The sequence below is a fragment of the Pollachius pollachius genome (genome assembly GCF_949987615.1).
Source record: "Pollachius pollachius genome assembly, chromosome: 14".
NCBI classification, from domain to species: Eukaryota; Metazoa; Chordata; class Actinopteri; order Gadiformes; family Gadidae; genus Pollachius; species Pollachius pollachius.
Genome location: NC_136947.1, coordinates 22,432,647 through 22,451,541, shown reverse-complemented (window position 1 = coordinate 22,451,541; position 18,895 = coordinate 22,432,647). Strand labels below are relative to the sequence as shown.

General features: G+C 42.5%; 1 protein-coding gene across 1 annotated transcript in view; it reads left to right on the top strand.

Annotated features, from left to right (window-relative positions):
* Positions 1 to 9,743: 9,743 nt before the first annotated feature.
* Positions 9,744 to 18,895, top strand: part of LOC307086237 (cadherin-6-like) — a 33,072-nt gene continuing 23,920 nt past the window's right edge. Inside the window, exon 1 of the mRNA XM_079751376.1 lies at positions 9,744 to 9,794. The gene's annotated coding sequence lies outside the window, so the exon portion shown is untranslated. The remainder of the gene's footprint in view (positions 9,795 to 18,895) is intronic.

Sequence of the window (18,895 nt, the reverse complement as noted above, 5' to 3'; positions counted from 1 at the left end):
CTGGGTCTAGTTATTAGTTTGAGGTTGACTGTTGTCTTGTCCGATGTTCTACCTTGTTCCCTGCCCACCTGGGTCTAGTTATTAGTTTGAGGTTGATTGTTGTCTTGTCCGATGTTCTACCTTGTTCCCTGCCCTCCTGAGTCTATTTAGTCATGTGTATTTAAGTCGTTACCTTGGTTCAGTTCCTTGCTCGATCATTGTTTCTGTTGGCGCGTTCACCTTGTGCCTCGTGTTTCATGTATCCAGAGCTTTGTGTGAGTAAAAACGTCGTTTGGAAAATAATCTTTGTGCCGTGCATTTTGGGCCCTCAACCTTAGCAGCGGGTGTGACAGTCCTGTGCTCACAGCTGGGAGCCAGGCAGAGAGCACTCTGCTGCAGAGAAGGGCCCATGACGTTTGCTCTCCCCTTCAAGTGTGTGGCTGCCTCAAGGAGCCAAGAAAGCTTGTGCCCTGGCTGTTGTGTGTGTGTGTGTGTGTGTGTGTGTGTGTGTGTGTGTGTGTGTGTGTGTGTGTGTATGTGTGTGTATGTGTCAGAGCATTTCAAGTGGCTCCCACTCAGCATGTTCGACACAGAGCCACTCTGACACAAACACAGTGTCATTCTGTCAGACCGACCAGTAGGAAGACGGACTGATGTGGGAATGGTTTGTGTCTGTGTGTGTGTGTGTGTGTGTGTGTGTGTGTGTGTGTGTGCGTGGTAAATCCATAATTCTGCATGACTTCAAAGAAAGTGGAGCATCTACATGTCTCCATATTACTTCATAATACTAATTGTGCGTGACTATCATCATCGTCGTCTGATGATATAGTCGTTTATAATTAAAGCCAAAGTGGAAGTATATCTGTTGGATGGAAAAACATGTACTTGGTATAAAATCCTATTTCAGAAGCGGACCCTTAATTACTGTCATTTGTAATGTTGTTCGTTGTTCATAGACCACATCGGCTGTTAGCGCTCAAGGTGTGTTGTTTTCGCGTTTTCAAGGAATTGTCTCATGAATAGTTGTGTTGGACCGTTCTTAATGGGGTAGCACGTGGACTCAGAACTCAAAGGAGAGGTGTCCTATTACTGAAAATAATGTGCACTAATGGCTCGCTATTGACTCCCGATCAGGTATTCAGCAATGTAATACAAATACAAATACAAACTACTCTTCAGCAAGAACTATATGCTGCTGAGTTTAGGGGTGATGGAGGGGGTCCTGGAGGAGAGGTACCTGGGGTGATGGAGGGGGTCCCTGGAGGAGAGGTACCTGGGTGGGGTCTCGGGCTCAGCCCTCTCTCTCATGTTCCAGGAGAGGGGAGTGTTGGAGGGGGGGCAGTCTGTACATTATTGATGCTTTGATAAACATAGCAGGAAGTCATTTTTTTTAAGGGTTAAGGTTTGTGTAACTGGTATTAATTATGCATATGTAGTACTTAAATTAGGTACATTTAGCATTACATCGTTTTTATTATGTTATATGTGTTTTGCTATACTTATAATGTTTATCTTTTCTATTGAGGCTGATACAATACAAGTCAAGTCAAGTTCGGTTGATATGCCCTACATAACATTATCATTTCACAGTTTAAAGGCTTCACATTATACATAACCCCCTGGTGGCAACAGAGCCCAAAGGGCTCAGTGGTGGAGTCCAGAAACATGTTGGACTACACCATTCAGCACAGTGCTAAGAGGTGTGGTCCAGAAACATGTTGGACTACACCATTCAGCACAGTGCTAAGAGGTGTAGTCCAGAAACATGTTGGACTACACCATTTTGCACAGGGCCCATTGGTGTAGTCCAACCAACCAGGATTGGCTGTGGGCTATAAAGCCCAGCAGCTTGTCAGTGAGTGTTTATGTCCTAGGAACTGCTTTATTGAATATGGTTTACCAGGAGACAGTTGTGTGTTGAAGTATCCATGTTGAAGCATTACACTGATTTGTGTTTAGCCTATGTCATATTTATCATATTCATGTGAGTAACTTATAATGAAATACCATGTTGGCCAGAGGTTTACCATGTGAAGCCATCACAACTGGGATTTAGGGTGGCAGAAATAAAATGTATTAGACTTGAAATTGACTGAATTTGCTTCATGAGAAAACATTAAATATCAAAGCAAAATATGTTTTATAATGATTTAAATGTTTTTTTTTATATATGTTTTCATCATCTAAAAAAAACATAAACAAGTTAAAAGAAACAAGTCATTGGCATTGTTTTTCTTTGTCTCTTCACCAAGAATAGTATGCACCCCATTAGCCAGCCTTGTCGTGTTTGCTGTATTTCTTTTTTTGCCTTTATACATTTATGTCTCTCATGTCCACATCAAATGGCTTAACGAAGGAAGTGTGAAGGAAATGTATGAAGGAGAGAAAGAGCTGTTGAAGCACGCAGGCTCAAATTGATCTGCAGTTTATTGCACTTTTGGTCACATGCACTAAGATTTTTGGTGATGCAAGATGTCTTTCTGACATTCTCCAGTCTCCAACTCTTGATTTGTGCTCTGCTGTCACTCTAGTTGAAGCCCAAGCTGTGCAAAAAAAATAAATAGGAAGTGTTGTATACACCTGAACAATGCAGTGTTGAAACAGAACCAATTAAAAAATGGAAGACAAGCGAGAGCAAAAGGCTAGATGGACTTAGCGGGATGCCCCCATTAGGTGAGCGTTCTGAGCCGACAAAGGTCAGTTTTCCCGCTAGAATATTCTACCCTGTCCTTGATAAAATGCTGAATGAGCTCAATAGAAGATACTCAAAACCAAATTGTGCGATAATGACGGGTATCCAAGCCTTAAATCCTGAAGTGCTACATTGTGATGCTCTATATCCATTAGCTTCTATTTATGAATGTGACATAGAGACCTCAGACAATAACATCTGGTGAACAGATGCCATCTAATATTGTGGAACTCACAAAGATCACTAACCTCCATACTGTTTAAGTGCATGGAGAGAGGGCTGTGTGACGATCTCACTGCTATGGTGGCAGACAGACTAGATCCTCTGCAGTTCGCCTATAAGGCAAAGCGTGGGGTGGAATGCATGCCTCACTCTTCTGGACACCGTATGCTGGCACCTGGACTCTTCACAACCACACACAGTTTTTATTCATGGACTTTCTTATAGTTTTAACACGGGTGACTCACACATTGTATGCGACCGCCCTCTGGAATTAGAGTTCCAGAACTCTGATTTTACGGATAAAATACTTTTTTTATTGGATAGACCCCAGCATGTCGTGGTCAATGGTTTTACATCCAGAAACATTTTAAACACAGGAGTCTGTGTTTCATCCCCCAGTTTATTTTCTATCTACACAAACAACATCACCTGCAACAACAACACGGACTTCCCACTGCTAAAGTATACAGAGGACATGGCCCTAGTAGCTGGGGCCTGGACTCCCTCGCTCCTTGGAACTAAACATCGCTAAAACCAAGAAACTGTGCTGTTGGGGGAAGCAAACGTCCAGCTCCCCCCCCCCCCCTTTGAAACCCAGAGGCTGCATGGGAAGGCGGTGGGGCAGGTAGAGGCCTTCAGGTACCTGGGTGTGGAGATTGACAGTCGCCTGTCCTTCTCCCAGCACACTGACTCAGTGCTCAATATCTCAACCTGGTTCAACTTCATCTGTTAGGGGTGTCGAGGTGTCCCTGAACAAGACGCCTCGCCCTGACAGTTCCCGAGCTGGCTGTCGCCCTGCTGGTTGACTCTGCCGGCGGTGTTTGAATCTGTGCATGAATGTTAGACAGTATTGTAAAGCACTTTGAGTGGCCACTGGTTAGAAAAGCACTTTAGAAATGTATTCCTCTTAAGAGTAAATCAAAGCTCTCCAGGGACAATAACCCAGCAAGTAAAACGATTGGCAATAATCAAACTCAATTATCTGTACTTCACACACACAAGCAATAGAAAGGAAAGCCAACCACATCACATCAGATGCATAAGTCTTTCCAGTTAATACCATCAGGCCACCGCTACAAAGTCCCTTCCTTCCGTCTAGTTTTGACTGGGTTTTTGGATTGTCTGTGCCCTTAAAGTAGTAAACGATTATTAATGCTGCTTTAGTGGCACCGACAATCGAAAAATTCAGTTGAAACTAGATGGAAAAAGTGTGTAGTTCAAAACTTGACACAGCTTTTAATTCGCCGCCACCTACAGAGCTTGTTATGTACGATCATTCAAGAAACCCATGTTATTTCCCCAAAGACATTTGACCGAGGGAACCGGAGCCTCGGAGGCAGGACTTATTCTTTAGAGGTCTATGTTACGAAAGAATGCTCAACGGCCGCCCTTTTAAGGACGCCACGTCATAGAACGCCTAGCAAAAGCACTGTTCCAACGTTGAGAACACTTGGAAATCCATGCCCTTTTCGAGTCCTTCGTTTTTGAGAATTCCGAGTTTCAAGGATGCATCGCTGGATCCTCAATGAGCAAAAATACCCACCGCTTATTTGAAAGTTGTGAAATATTTTGTGCCTTGTTGCTTTTTATAGATTCATCATGTAAATGCAAAAAATAAGCTTAAAGACCTGTGTGATTCTAACGTTTTTATAACGTAATGATAGGCTATATTTTGCATGGTTTTATTCTCTTTACTATGTATGTATTTGCTGTTTAAACAAGCTACTATCGCTAATAACAATTTCAACAATTAAAATATTTACCACTGGAGCAGTATTAAAAAGCAGAGGCAGAAGCGCTTCCACACGCAAGCAAGTCGTTCCAAACTCTGAACGCTACAAACGCTAGGCAGCATTCCAGGCAGCACTCTAGCATCATCTCAATAGAACGCGACTTGAAAAGCTCACAAAGCATCATCATACTTCATTGAAATGCATAGGGAACCCAAGCCGTTGCTAGAAGTTTATCAAAATTTGTAGAAAAGAGGGAAATAAGAGCTTTCAGTCCCATCGCTAAACGACACCAAATCTTGGGGCGCTTAGCGAAAAGGCGGACCCTTACCCTGACTCATGGACCCAGGGGAACTTGTGAATGGATTTTGGCAAGCCACTGTGTGAGCCCATGAGATGGAGCATTTGCTGAGGCTTTAAGTCACTTCTTGTAAGCTGCTGCTGCTGGCCACTGTGGCTTGGAGCCTGGAGCCTGCTGCTGCTGGCCACTGTAGCTTGGAGCCTGCTGCTGCTGGCCACTGTGGCCTGGAGCCTGGAGCCTGCTGCTGGCCACTGTGGCTTGGAGCCTGGAGCCTGCTGCTGCTGGCCACTGTGGCCTGGAGCCTGCTGCTGCTGGCCACTGTGGCCTGGAGCCTGGAGCCTGCTGCTGGCCACTGTGGCTTGGAGCCTGGAGCCTGCTGCTGCTGGCCACTGTGGCCTGGAGCCTGCTGCTGCTGGCCACTGTGGCTGGGAGCCTGGAGCCTTCTGCTGCTGCTGGCCATAGTAGCCTGGAGCCTGGAGCCTGCTGCTGCTGCTGGCCATAGCAGCCTGGAGCCTGGAGCCTTCTGCTTTTGATCCTGCTGGGTCTCTTTGGCCTCATATCCAATCTGCAAACGAACATAGCTAGGCTTCTGCAGCCCATTGTAATATTCCGTCAATCCTTTCCTGTAAGCTGTTAAGCATACTCATCAGCACATGATACTAGCGTTCTTAACTTGACATTTTAAGATAAACCAACCATGTAGTTGGCACGCGCCAGCGAGCAGTAGACACAACCACAGTACCCTGGAAGAAGCATAACAAATGTCTTAATATGCTCACACTTAATATTCTCACTGTTTTAATATACTCATTGACAGCTGATAAAGTTCTTTGTTAAAAACATGCAGAAAAAACCTTATGAGAATAGCCATTCTGGAAATTGTGAGACACTGCAGTAAACCCTTGAGCCTGGAGCAGCTAGCGAGTGAAAATCCAAGAAAAACAGAACTGCTTTTATACAGAGTCAAGGTCAGCTTAAGTGAAGGTCATTTTTGATTGTTGTCTACGTCCAATCACAGTCTTCTGTCACTGATTGATTGGAAACAAGGTGTAACCAAATCTTAAAGGGGACATATTATACCGCCAGGTGTGAGTGTGATTAGCCTTACAATCCGTTTCGAAAATCTGCCCCATATGACATCACTAGTGGGCGTGTCCACCTAGATTGATGATGCCAATTCAAAGCAAACTGTGAGCCGTTTGGAAGATCACCATTGGTGCAGGCTGCTTGGTTTGCCCTGTAGCCTCGAGGCTAGTGAAACTGCTTTGGAAAGCAGCACATGCTTTATTTGCACAGGCTCGGCGAAAAGCTGAAATGTATGGCAATTATCATTTTATACCTTGTATCTCCGTTGACCGGACCTTTCAAGGCCGCTGGATTCATGAGATCACGATCATGCGTGACGCCATCTTGCAAGGCTTTGCGTCATGCCCCTGTGGCCAAACCACAGTAATGCACACCACACTTGATGCTCGGTAGACAGTGATAGACAGATGGTTCATCCACCTGCAAGGTATTTTCTAAAAGTGCCTCCCCTTTTCTTAAAAGTTTTCAATGAAGACTTCCTAAATGGTTCTGTGAACAAACCATCTGGCGAAAATACAAAATGCGCAATTTTATTTCAGAAGTGCCTAACTAGCCATTCCGGATTACACCAGTGTCACGGTGAATAGTCTTCGGCTGTTGTTGAACGGTCTTTTTTGCTTGAGGAGGTTTGAGGAGGAACTGAGTGAAATTATCCGGAAGTATTTGAGCGGCAGCCATGATAAAAGCTGTTTGAATTATCTAAATGCTAAGGAAAGGTGCTTCAATATTTCCTTACTTATCTCATTTAGCATAATGGAACATCCTTCACGAAAAGGGAAGAGATAATACCATCCCACAATTCCTTGCGGCAGGAACATTTAAAGCAGGGGTGCCAGCAGACTTTTTCGGTTTTGTGAGCTACTTTCAAAATGACAGAATGGTCAGAATGATCTAGCTACATTAAAAAATACTACACATATATTTATTATTCTGTTTTATGATACCTATCACTGAATGGAGTCATCCAGGGTTGCATTGTCCAGAGAGTAGCTGCTTGTAACTAGTCTCAAGCAGGCCTCCAAAGGACCATCATTCATGGTGGAACGATATTTAGGCTTAATAATCTTCATTTGGAAAAAGGCTGACTGGCACAAATAAGTAGAGCCAAATAATGTCAAGGAGGTAGCACATTTCCTCATCTTTGGATACCTTTCCTTCGTGAGTAAGTTCCCAAATTGTCAATGAGCCCTGGACTTAAGCTCGATATCAGCTTTTATTATCAAAATCTCGTCGTCAACTGCAGACGTGTTCAGATGAAACAGTGCTGCAATTTTGTCAGTAAATTAACCTCAACATCTTCCCTCAATGGATAGCACAAAAATGTAACAATTGGCTTCAGTCAAGAAAAGTCTTGAAACCATGTGTTGAAGTGGTTGACAGACAATTTTTGTCCATTTTTGTCACACGATCTGCCCGCACTACCTTTGCAATCGATCGCGATCTACTTATTGGGAAACCCTGAGTAAGCGTGTCAATTTTGGTGACGTAAACGTGTCAATATATCGCTTATGTTAACGTAACACGACCAAAATCAATGATTTTGCACTCACAGCCTTCTATAGGAAACTCTGTTGTAATGGATACACAAGCCCCAGCCACGCTGAGGACTCAGACTGTGTTGGACCAGTATAGCATAGTATCCAGTACCAGTATAGTTTAGTGGAAAAACACCATAAAGAGAACTTCGACGTCTCCTAAAGAAAGTTCCTTGCATTCAACGCAGAGTGGAGCGCTGGAACTGTTGGCCGAGACTAATAAAAACTTAATGTTCTTTTACTGCTGGTTTCTCTAAATAACAGTCTTATTTCAGAAACAGTCATAAAATGGCATGGATATGTTTATGATAATTAAGAGATGTAACCACGTTCAAACAAAACAAAAAACTATTCTAGGCTCACTGGCTCTAATAAAGCAGTAGCCTAGTAAAAAGTGATGTTTTCACAGCATTGTTCGTACATGATATAAGTAAGCTATTCTTAATTAAATTGGTAATAAGACAATTCATGATTAGTTAAGGTAGTTAGAAAGCATAGTTAAGTATGCTTTGTGTGAGCTTATCCCCCCCTATAAAGAAACGGCTTATTTTTAATGTCAATAACAATGCATTCATTGAAAGTGTTTTAACTTGCTGTATTACCTGTTGGTTGGGAAATGCCACTGAGTCACAGACGAAGACAATCAGAAAAACAGTTACAACTGCAAGCAAGTTACTTGGGATCACACTACTGAGCATTGAACACATTTATAAAAACAGATTGTGAGAAAGGCCAATAACATTGTATTTGACTATACACACCCCCTGGCATCCCATTTAATTTACTGCTATCTGCTCGTCATTTCTGCCTACCCCTTATGACCAAGAACAGATCCAAATTCTCTTTTGTACCACAAGCCATAAAAGCCTTAAATCAGTCAAAATAGGCTAGATGTCCAGGTGTCCTGGTCATACCCAAGGGTGTATAGTGTACTGTAGGCGTGTGATGTTATGTCTGTCGGTGTCTGATGTGTGGACTATGTGTTTGTGTCATAGGTCTGATGTCCTGTCATGAAGTGCGACTGTGCCGCAAACCCGACTGCCCCACGGGCACAACAAAGGTATCTACTACTACTATGGTGAGGAGTTGCTCATCTAGCATTCATAAATGACATTGAGAGGATGGCAGCAGTACCAAGTAATAAGTGTTAATACATATTAATGAGACATGTATAGTCTTCACTTTGAGTTCACACAACATAGCCTAGCTAACTAATGACTAATGAATAACTACCTAAATTATGGATTATTGAATTATTGTATATTATTGTTAAGTGTTATTAAGCATTATTTATAGGTTGAAAATAGCTTAAATGATCAACTTACGCTTTATAAATTATCTTCTAAACCATTCTGTCATTATCATATTAATAATTTATAACTGAATAGCATAGTAATGAGTATTCCTAAAGATTGCCTTGTAAATGCCGAATAGACCGTGAAGTCACTATTTACTACTTCTGCATTTTTTCTATGCTGCAGTAGATCGAAAGTGCTGAGCTATCTACAACACAATCTGACAACAAACTGTAGAATATGAGAGGTTCCTGTTCTGGGGGCTGGGAGGTTTCCATATGATGTTGTGGAATGCTTACGGTTTTGTCGCCGAGTTGCTTATTATGGGCTTTATGAACTGTGACGCTTTATTTTACATTGAATTGAACAACTTATAAAAAGCCCTGTCCCCTCTCTTCTGTATCTGGGCTGTTCACTGATAACTGGACTACAGTTCTTCACTTCTCCTCTTCAGTATGGCTTCATGTGCTGTGAGGGAGGGTTGAGAGGCAGTCCTGTTGTGTTTTGATGTGGGAATTGGGGACAACCATTTAATCACGCTTCATTGTTGTGTGAACGAATGTGTGTCCCGAGCCCGTATATTCAGTGGACGGACGATGGGATTGCCCGTGATGCACCAATCAGCGGTCATTTCCAAACTGCGCCAATTGAGCGCGATAGAGAGCGAGAGAGAGAGAGAGGGGGGGGGGGGGGGGGGGGGGGGGGGGGGGAGAGAGAGAGGGAGGGAGAGAGAGAGCGAGAGAGCGAGAGAGAAAGAGAGAGAGAGAGAGAGAGAGAGAGAGAGAGAGAGAGAGAGAGAGAGAGAGAGAGAGAGAGAGAGAGCGAAGAGAGAGAGAGAGAGAGAGAGAGAGAGAGAGAGAGAGAGAGCTATAGGAGGACGAGCCGTTCAGTTGGACAGTGTTCGGACGGGGGAATACAGACCGCTGGATTGACACACGCTCCGTTTTAACTGTGGTAAGTTGTATTATTTGATGACTTTAGGAAAGCTCTGTTGACTGGATGGATTAATTTAAAACCTGCGAACACGTGCAGGAGTTATTGTAGTGCTTCGACTATATGTTGTATATAGTCACAGGTTAGTTGTGTGGAATAGTGTTAATTTGTCAGATATGATTATGTAAATTGTGTTGATTCCTTATCGACATTATTTCAGTGACGTTGTGTCTTGCGCTCCAACAAAGAGTCCAGGCTTTATGTAGGCTTATAGGCTGGTTCATTTAGGGGCTAGATTGCAATATTTTTGCCACTGCCAAATATTCAAAAAATCGTACTGCTGAGATGAGTGTGCACTTGTAGGCTAGCCTACAGCCTATAAAAGCAGTTTGAGTTGTTTTTAAGTATAAAAAGTGATCGTCCACGAAGGGGATCTAAATGCAAGATGAAACCATCCAACTTTCCATTCAATGTAGATAGATAGATGGTGTCTGCGAAGCTCTTCAATAACCTGGTCTATTGGATCGTGTTCTACCAGGTCATGTGTACAGCCTCGCTGCTCAGTGACACGCCGGATCACCACTTATTGACTTCTGTGGTGTTGGTCTTGAGGTTATTAACAATATACATAAAAAGAAAATAGAGGGAGAAAGCGAGAGAGACAAAAAAAAACGTTTTCGCGACTTTATTGATGCTGCGATGTATCCCATCTGACCGCCGTCCTCTGGCGTCCGGCCGTGCGCCGACTCTCTCCTCTCTTCAACATGAACCAGAGGAACGAGGCGCAGGGTGATGGTTGGATGGGCTGTCATGTCATACCGTGCATTCATCTCTTCTTTTCTGCTATTTTTGTGGATGGAGGGGCAACTTGAAGATATGTCTGTTACACAATAGTACTGTATTACTATATTAGTAATATTATCAGTAATCTCGTGTTTTTGTTTTAACTGTGTAAGGGTTAGTATTAATTCAACACTTCATTATTCTCAGATGATCCAACCGCAGTAGGACCGTAGAAAGAGCTCCAAAATAGAAGGGAAAATAGCGCGTGTTTGATAGGCGTCTAATTAAGGATTGCTTGCATGATGTTGAACGATGGCGTACTGGCTGACACGGTGGTATTAAGCATTTATTTCCATTTTCACAATGTTTAAAACTCATTTAGTATTGTATCACTTCATTGTTTTGCATCCGGCTCAATGGTTACCAGAGCGCATTTGTTTGGGGACATAGGGTGGATGAGGGCTGCTTCCACACACGCACGCATTGGGCTGGTCCATGTGGCATCTATCATCACCCCCGATTCCATCACAAGAATGATTTTAAACGGATTTCAGGCCATTTGAGGGTTTGCCCTGAGGCATATTGGTTGGGCCGGTGTGCCTGGAGGTCTAGGGTTTTTAAGGTACATATGTGTACCATGTCATTATTCAGGCCCATAGTATGCTACCCAAGTTTCTCAATATATATTATCCATATATGAACACTATTGAAAAACATGATGTGTTTCACATAACACATTCAGCTGGCTTTCCTTTCACACCACAACATTCCAAAAACAAATATTGTTCTTCTTACTTTATCTAAATAGGGCATATAGGTTTTTACTCAAACACTATTTTATGCAAACAAATCAATCCTGTTCTGATTTCCGCTAGAATTGGGCTTTAAAACAAAACCAACCATGCACGCTTTATTACAACGCAAGCCAATCAACATCATACAAGCATTCCCAGATAAAGCGCTCTGTTGGACTTAACTGATGCTGCATTACTCTCCTGTTCAGAGACAAGGATCATTAGTCTTATGTTCAGACTGAGACAAGCTTCTGTCCCATAAATTGGCATATTTTAACTAACACCTGCTTTGTTGTCGTACCATTTCGACACTTACAAATGTCATGGATACAGCACAATGAAAAACGTTGATTATGTTTCTCTATGACAAACCCCTCGCTCAAATCAGCACATCCAGGATCATTTATTGCTTAACATCTAAGAACACATGTGGGCATTAGCAGCATATCTCCTCTACCATCAGACATTAAAAGACAGCAATTAACTCCTTTGGCTTGTGTAATATGTTAGTTATCATCAGCATTCATGGGTAAATGAGTACCCTTTAGTCTCTGAGGAAGTTAATATCATTCAGGGTTGACATGATGTAATCTTAGAGAAAGCTCCAATCTAGTTAGAGATAATGTCACACTGTATGCAAATCAAGCCATTAAAAGGTCCTATTTGCAAATTGACTTGTGAATCCTAACGGAGTAATGTGTGTGTGTGTGTGTGTGTGTGTGTGTGTGTGTGTGTGTGTGTGTGTGTGTGTGCATGTGCGTGTGCGTGTGTGTGTGTGTGTGTGTGCTGTGACTGATTGTGGTTGCATGGATGCAAACACAAAGACAATATAAAAGGAGATATCCGATAAAAGCTAAGTGCAAACTCACCCTCTCTGTCTGTCTCTCTCTGTCTCTGTCTCTCTCTGTCTCTCTCTCTCTCTGTCTCTCTGTCTCTCTCTCTCTCTGTCTGTCTCTCTCTGTCTCTGTCTCTCTCTGTCTCTGTCTCTCTCTGTCTCTGTCTCTCTCTCTCTGTCTCTCTCTCTGTCTCTCTCTGTCTCTCTCTCTCTCTGTCTGTCTGTCTGTCTCTCTCTCTCTCTCTCTCTGTCTCTCTCTCTCTCTCTGTCTCTCTGTCTCTCTCTCTCTCTCTCTCTCTCTCTCTCTCTCTCTGTCTCTCTCTCTGTCTCTCTCTCTCTCTCTCTCTCTCTCTGTCCCTCTCTGTCTCTCTCTCTCTCGTTCTCTCTCTCTCTCTCTCTCTCTCTCTCTCTCTCTCTCGCTGTCTCTCTCTCTTCAAAAGGCTTACAGTACTGTCCTTACAACACCTCTGAAACTTGTGTTGCTTGTGTTGTTCTGTGTACCTGATTGTCTGTGTACCCCCCTGCCCCCTCACACACACACACACACACACACACACATATATACGCACACACGCGCACACACACACACACACACACACAATCTCACATCCCATGGGGGGCTTACCCCTACCAGCAGTCAGCCCTGGTAAGCAGTTTGTTTGAAGACAACCTTTCCTGCCTTGTTTTCCCGTGTGCTTGACTGCTCCCCCCCCTTCAAACCACCGCTTGACTGAGTAATAAGAATGATGTGTTTGCAAATAGTGGAACTTCCTGTTTATCAAATACCAAATATAGTATACCAAAAAGGTTTGGTTTAATGAAGCGACCAGAGCATATCAAGGCTGAGCAGCCTCGGAGCGATCGGTCTGTGTGGTAAAGGCATTGAATCAACATATTGAGCATTGATACAGGAGTTTTTAGTGAAATTTACAAAGACACAGAGTTAGTGTTATGTCTCTAAATTTAGTCTGTACTACCTGATTTATTTAAACTGTATGTTTTTCATATGGGTAAAAAAGGAAACGATCCCAACAACTAAATGCAGTTAAGAAAGTAACTGTTTGTTTCTTGAGCCTGTGTTATTTACATCTGGTTCCCAGACTGTAAAGTGCTTTGTGCTGTTGTCAGGTCGTTGGAGAGGCTTTGTTCACCAAAGCCCACTGTTTGTGTCCTCTTTATAGACCCCCTTAGACAACACAATACACAAACACACACTCATTGTGGGGCAGTAGCATTGCTACAAGTAGTGACCTTACTAGTTTATTTACATTTTTCTGTAATCTCAAGCACAGCGGAGCTTTCTGCTGCAGTATGAAATACATAAGTATATGTACCTGATGATAAACATTGGAAGACGTGAGATGTTCTATGTCAATGTCACTGCTTCCGTATGACGGGGACACCACGTACCTATCGTTGAGCTGTTGCTACGACCATTGACGCACACACACAAAGGCCAGACACACAAAATGGATGCAAAGACGGCACAGGAAACTTTGTCTCCTGGTTGACTTCGCTTACGATTGGAATGAGAGCTTGGTCTTTCATCCCGTAAACACCTGTCAATCTGCCATGACATGGTTAGGCACTCCGGTTAGTGTTTAATAAATTAATGATTGAACTGGAATATTTTTACCCGGTGTCTGTTTGAAAGACAGGTATATTGATCCCAGAGATAGCATTGAATCAGCATGAAGTTGATGGAAAAATAAGTAGCTTCTGATGTAGTGAACAACCTTTGCAATGTTTTGTAGCTTAGCATGCTGCATTTCCTTGGGGGAAGCTTCTGCGTAGTGAAGCTTCATTTAATGCTCACTACGTTTAGCAAGTAGCTTGCCCAACCAACACTGCACACACGCACACACACACACACACACACACACACACACACACACACACACACACACACACACACACACACTTTATCTAATACAAAGACACGCAAAGACCAACCACAGGCACACACAGATACTAACTCTATTATAGCTAAAGTTGGTGTGATTTGTTTGGTTGAGAGGGACTTATTTTTAGGCTCTTTCTGTCATAATTGACTGCAAAGAAAGATTTGAGAGCATTGATGTTTGTGACACAGCCACAACAACAAAACTGTAAAGGTATATTATGGGACATGCCTGCCTTAAATTATCTTAAAACAACTAGACCTATGTTCTATATTCTGTTGAGTTGTTATCATTATCCAAATTGTTTACAACAATGGTTGACCCACAGAAATACGTAGCTTAATTTAGGGTAATGGTCCTTTACATTTGGTGAGGTTTCATGTTGATGGCATGAGGGACCGACTGGCCTTCGGGCATACTGGGCATTTTCCCAGTGGGCCGACGAGCTATTTGGGCCCACCATCCCGACACTTTTTATTTATTTAAATATTGGTCTGACCGGCCCATAAAACCAGTTGATCAGCGGCCCGATTGACACTGACACCAATCACTTCTCTTAGGGTTTCTTAACCAATGGGTATTGGCCCTGGTGGCCCTGACAGACGACAGATGGTTAGATAGGTGTTCTTCCAACAGCTAGGCATAACCAACTCTAAAGATAATGTTGTCGTCGATCATGGTGGGAGTCAAAATTTGGAAAAATAAAATCTGTGAGATGATATCCCTGAAAAAAAAAATCATGAAAAGGAATAAATGTGACTTTTTTGTTAATCCATGTGCTTGCTTTTCGTATTTAATCAAATTGATTCATGATATGGTAGCCACATGCATGATGGGTACGTGGCTTTATTTTTTTGGAATCTTTATAATATATGTTTATAGTTTGGCCAAACCCAGCCACTTAAGGGGGCAAGCTAGCTCAACTAGGTGCCGGTCCCAAGCCCGGATTAATGGGAGGGTTGGCATAAAAAGTAAACTCTAGTAATGGGAAAAGCCTATGACGTGAAAGTGAAAGTGAGAAAGAATATTGATGATGAGATTAATATAGGCCTACAGTGTTGCACTCCACTCTTCTCACTGGCATAGGCCGCAGACAGGCAGTGTTTGTGTGTGTGTGTGTGTGTGTGTGTGTGTGTGTGTGTGTGTGTGTGTGTGTGTGTGTGTGTGTGTGTGTGTGTGTGTGTGTGTGTGTGTGTGGTGGGGGCTTGACCCATTTCTGCCCAAGGGCCCTTCGTAAAGTTGTTCCACCACTGAAAGGTACACGCATAGGATGAATGCTGAATTACTGTGATGGAGTGGTAGAGTATACCCTTTTGTAGTGTTGATAAATCACACTTTTTGGAAGTATTTAATGTGTCCAGTCTCACTGATTCCCGTTAACTCATTAAATGGCTTAAGGTACGTGGTTCTAAAGAGTGGCACAGTTGGTATACACATTCAAGAGACCGAAAAGACCGAAAAGATGTGCGTTATCGAATGAGTTGCGCCGGTCTGGTACAAAATGTCATGGACGATTTTGTCCTAGGAAATACGCAAAAACAGTAATCTAGCAGAGCTGAAATTTACACATCGATCCAGCTTACTACTTACCCTTATGCTATAAGTGTCTCAAGCCAACCACCAAGCTAATGCATTCTTTCCCGCACGCAGACTTTAATTGGGCGGGTCATTATTAATTAGTATCTTTTCCTCCGTCCGAGAGAACAACGTCATCAGTGTTTTTTTTTTATATTTAAAATGGGTGAAATCCTATTTCAATGTGTTGCTATGCGCAACACATTGACAACAGGCCGCCTGTGAATGGCCAGTGTTCACTCTATGCACACTCATCACCAAAACATGACGATGCACGGGAGGAAAAATTGTTGCTGGCTGTTACCTGCAGAGAAGATGGCAGTCCAAATTCCTGCATAGAATCAATCCGGAGTACAGAAATCTGAATATAGAATACCCCAAAAATCCAATCCAAACAGTGCCTACATCTCAACGAGTACTTGTTGCTTTTATTCATTGTCAACTCATCCGAGGACATGAGTCTCATCAGATAGATGACATGGTGACATGGCAGTAAAGACAACAGTTTCCATGCAACTTCACGACATCATCAAACAATAACTTGTTATTATTGTTTCTTTGAGAAATCCCGAGCGGCATAAATAACATTATACCTTTAAATAAATTGGTCTTTGAGTATTGTGTATTCTCATAAAAGATCAATGTCTGATCATAGGTTAAAGGATCACTTCAGACATCAACCGTTATCCTATATTCCAATTATTTAGGGTCCAAGGGACTAAGGCAGACAACAATTTTGGAACCTCGTCCAGTGATGAGCGAGGAAGATGAGGCCTTAAGCCACGTTTCCACCAAAATTACCCGGAACTATTAGTCTCAGGAACAACATTTCAAGAGACCCTCGAAGGTTAGGCAAATGAAGGTCCTTTTATGTCAGGCACATAATGAATGTTTTTGGGGTTTTGAAGCAAATATGTGGCATTTTCCAATTAGAGTTGTCTGCATTAGTCCCTTCGACCCAAATTGAGGGTAAAATAGGGTTGGGTTTGAATAAACACAAAGTCATCTTACGAAGACATTATTTACTCGTTCCTCATGCCTCAGAATATGTGTTCACTCAATGGGTGTTTTGGACCGATCCCCTGCCAACCAGGCAATCACGACTACATATTCAGTCAGTTCAGTTGTTTTGTTATTAAAAATATTTTTTTCAAGACACAGACCCTCTCTGGCTTTTTTTATCTGGCTTTTCCCAGAGTTGGTAATTGTATTTGTTGTTTAAAGTGTCGCTTTCCTCTGCCAACATATATATTGGTTCCAATTACAATCATGACTGTAGGAATGGGGCTTGCAAAACCTTGCCGTTTTTATTTAATGTAGTTTTCAGTGTTTTACAACAGAAAAGGTTGTCTATCTTAGATAGACATGTGTGAAGTTATTTGTCATAATGTGAAATCTGTTGTTGTTTATTGTATTACCAGAATACCCAGAATAACAAATCAATTGAAGAAGGAATGTTGCTTTGATAGTGCTGCTGAGCCATTCTTCTGTCTAAGGTCACTTCAGATAACGCTTGCTTTGCTCAGCCAATCATCTGACTGCATCTAAAACTCACAAGTTGAGCAGAGATAGAAAAATGCACATTCTCTCTATCTTAATCGATATCTTTCCTGAACCTGCAAAATTTCACTGTTTGCTTGACCTCAACATCGCCACTACCTTTACTACCAGAGATCTCGATTCAGCCCCCCATCACCTCTCTCTCTCTCTCTCTCTCTCTCTCTCTCTCTCTCTCTATATATATATATATATATATATATATATATATCTTTATTACTCTCTGAAAATGGTTTATATTTTATATTGTCTGATGGTCCCTGGCCTTCAAAGCAGCCGAGATCTGGCTGAGATTCTTGATGTTGGGATCTAGAAAACTCCTCACTAACACAGAGAGATTGAACGGTAACTGGTTACAACCCATTTGTTAATTAGTCATTTTAAAGAATGGCCTTACCCTGTCAATGTGAGCTGTTCTTTTAGTTTTGCAGATTACATACAAATGATCGAATCAATTACATATTCACTGTTTCCAAAAAATCTAAAGAGTCCTAAACAGCTGGATGTATTGGACACACTAAACGATTGACTATACCAATACTATTTCTCGCTAAAAAGTCTGAAGAATACAATGTCCAACAATAAAAATGTCGTATAAGCTTAAATATAATCTTGAATGCTAAACTTTGATGGCAGCATCAAGTCCCTGAACAGGGACTCCTTACAGAGTTGGTAGAATGCTCCCAAAGAAAGTGGATTAAACACCTGATCATATAGTTTCAGGGCTGCAATTCATGTTGTGGGCTAGACCGGGTAGCCCCGCCCATTCTGCCGGTGATTTGAGTTCGCCCTGCGGAAGGGTCTGAATAGAGCAATACATTTCTTTCTAGTTTCGATACGTTTTTGCGGGAGCCAATCACCAAGCTGGCTTTTTCCCCTGCGCGCTATTGGCTGGTTTAACACAATGACGACCAGTCATTTGAACTCGGCCCATCGATAACGCTTCTTGTGCTTAAGAAAATGACGGCAGCTTCCCCAGACCAACGAGCGATCTACGATTGAGCTTGGTCTGGCAATAGCCAGGCTAGTTGTAGTCCGTATTTCAAATTGTTTGATCAATCAACAGTACCCTTGTAATCCCTTCCAAATTATCAAATGATTGAAATAACCCGTCTATGGATTAAATCAGTCTTTATCAACAGTTTTGACAAATGTTTTAATCTTAGCTCCGGAGAATCTGGTCCGGAGATGATCCGGCGTTGCCCTTTCACACATGCAACATACCAACACACGCCGGAGATAAGCCGCATCAGACATGTTCACACGTATCAGGGATACTCTAGGCGAGGGGTGGCCTTTATTGAGACCTATCTGCAATATTAACAGACTAGGGGGGCAGAAAGAAGGTGGAAGGCAAAATACAGACAAGAAGAGAAAACGTTAGTGAGTATGAAGCAGCTCCCGGTTCAACGCCAGTCGCATGATGAAACGTCATCGACACCTCAGCCTCACGCCCCCTCGCTCGCTGGGAACCCTCCCGCTCTCCGATTCTCCAGACTAACTAAGGGCCTACCCGGGTTAACTCCGGGTAAACTTTGGAGGGGCGCATTCGGACATTTTACACATATAGCCCCTCCAGGTATAATCCGTAGAATGACTGTTTAACATTGCATGTGCAGAGTCATTTGAACGTAAAACATGTAAGAGAGCACACAGAGATATTGTTTTGGCTGTCAT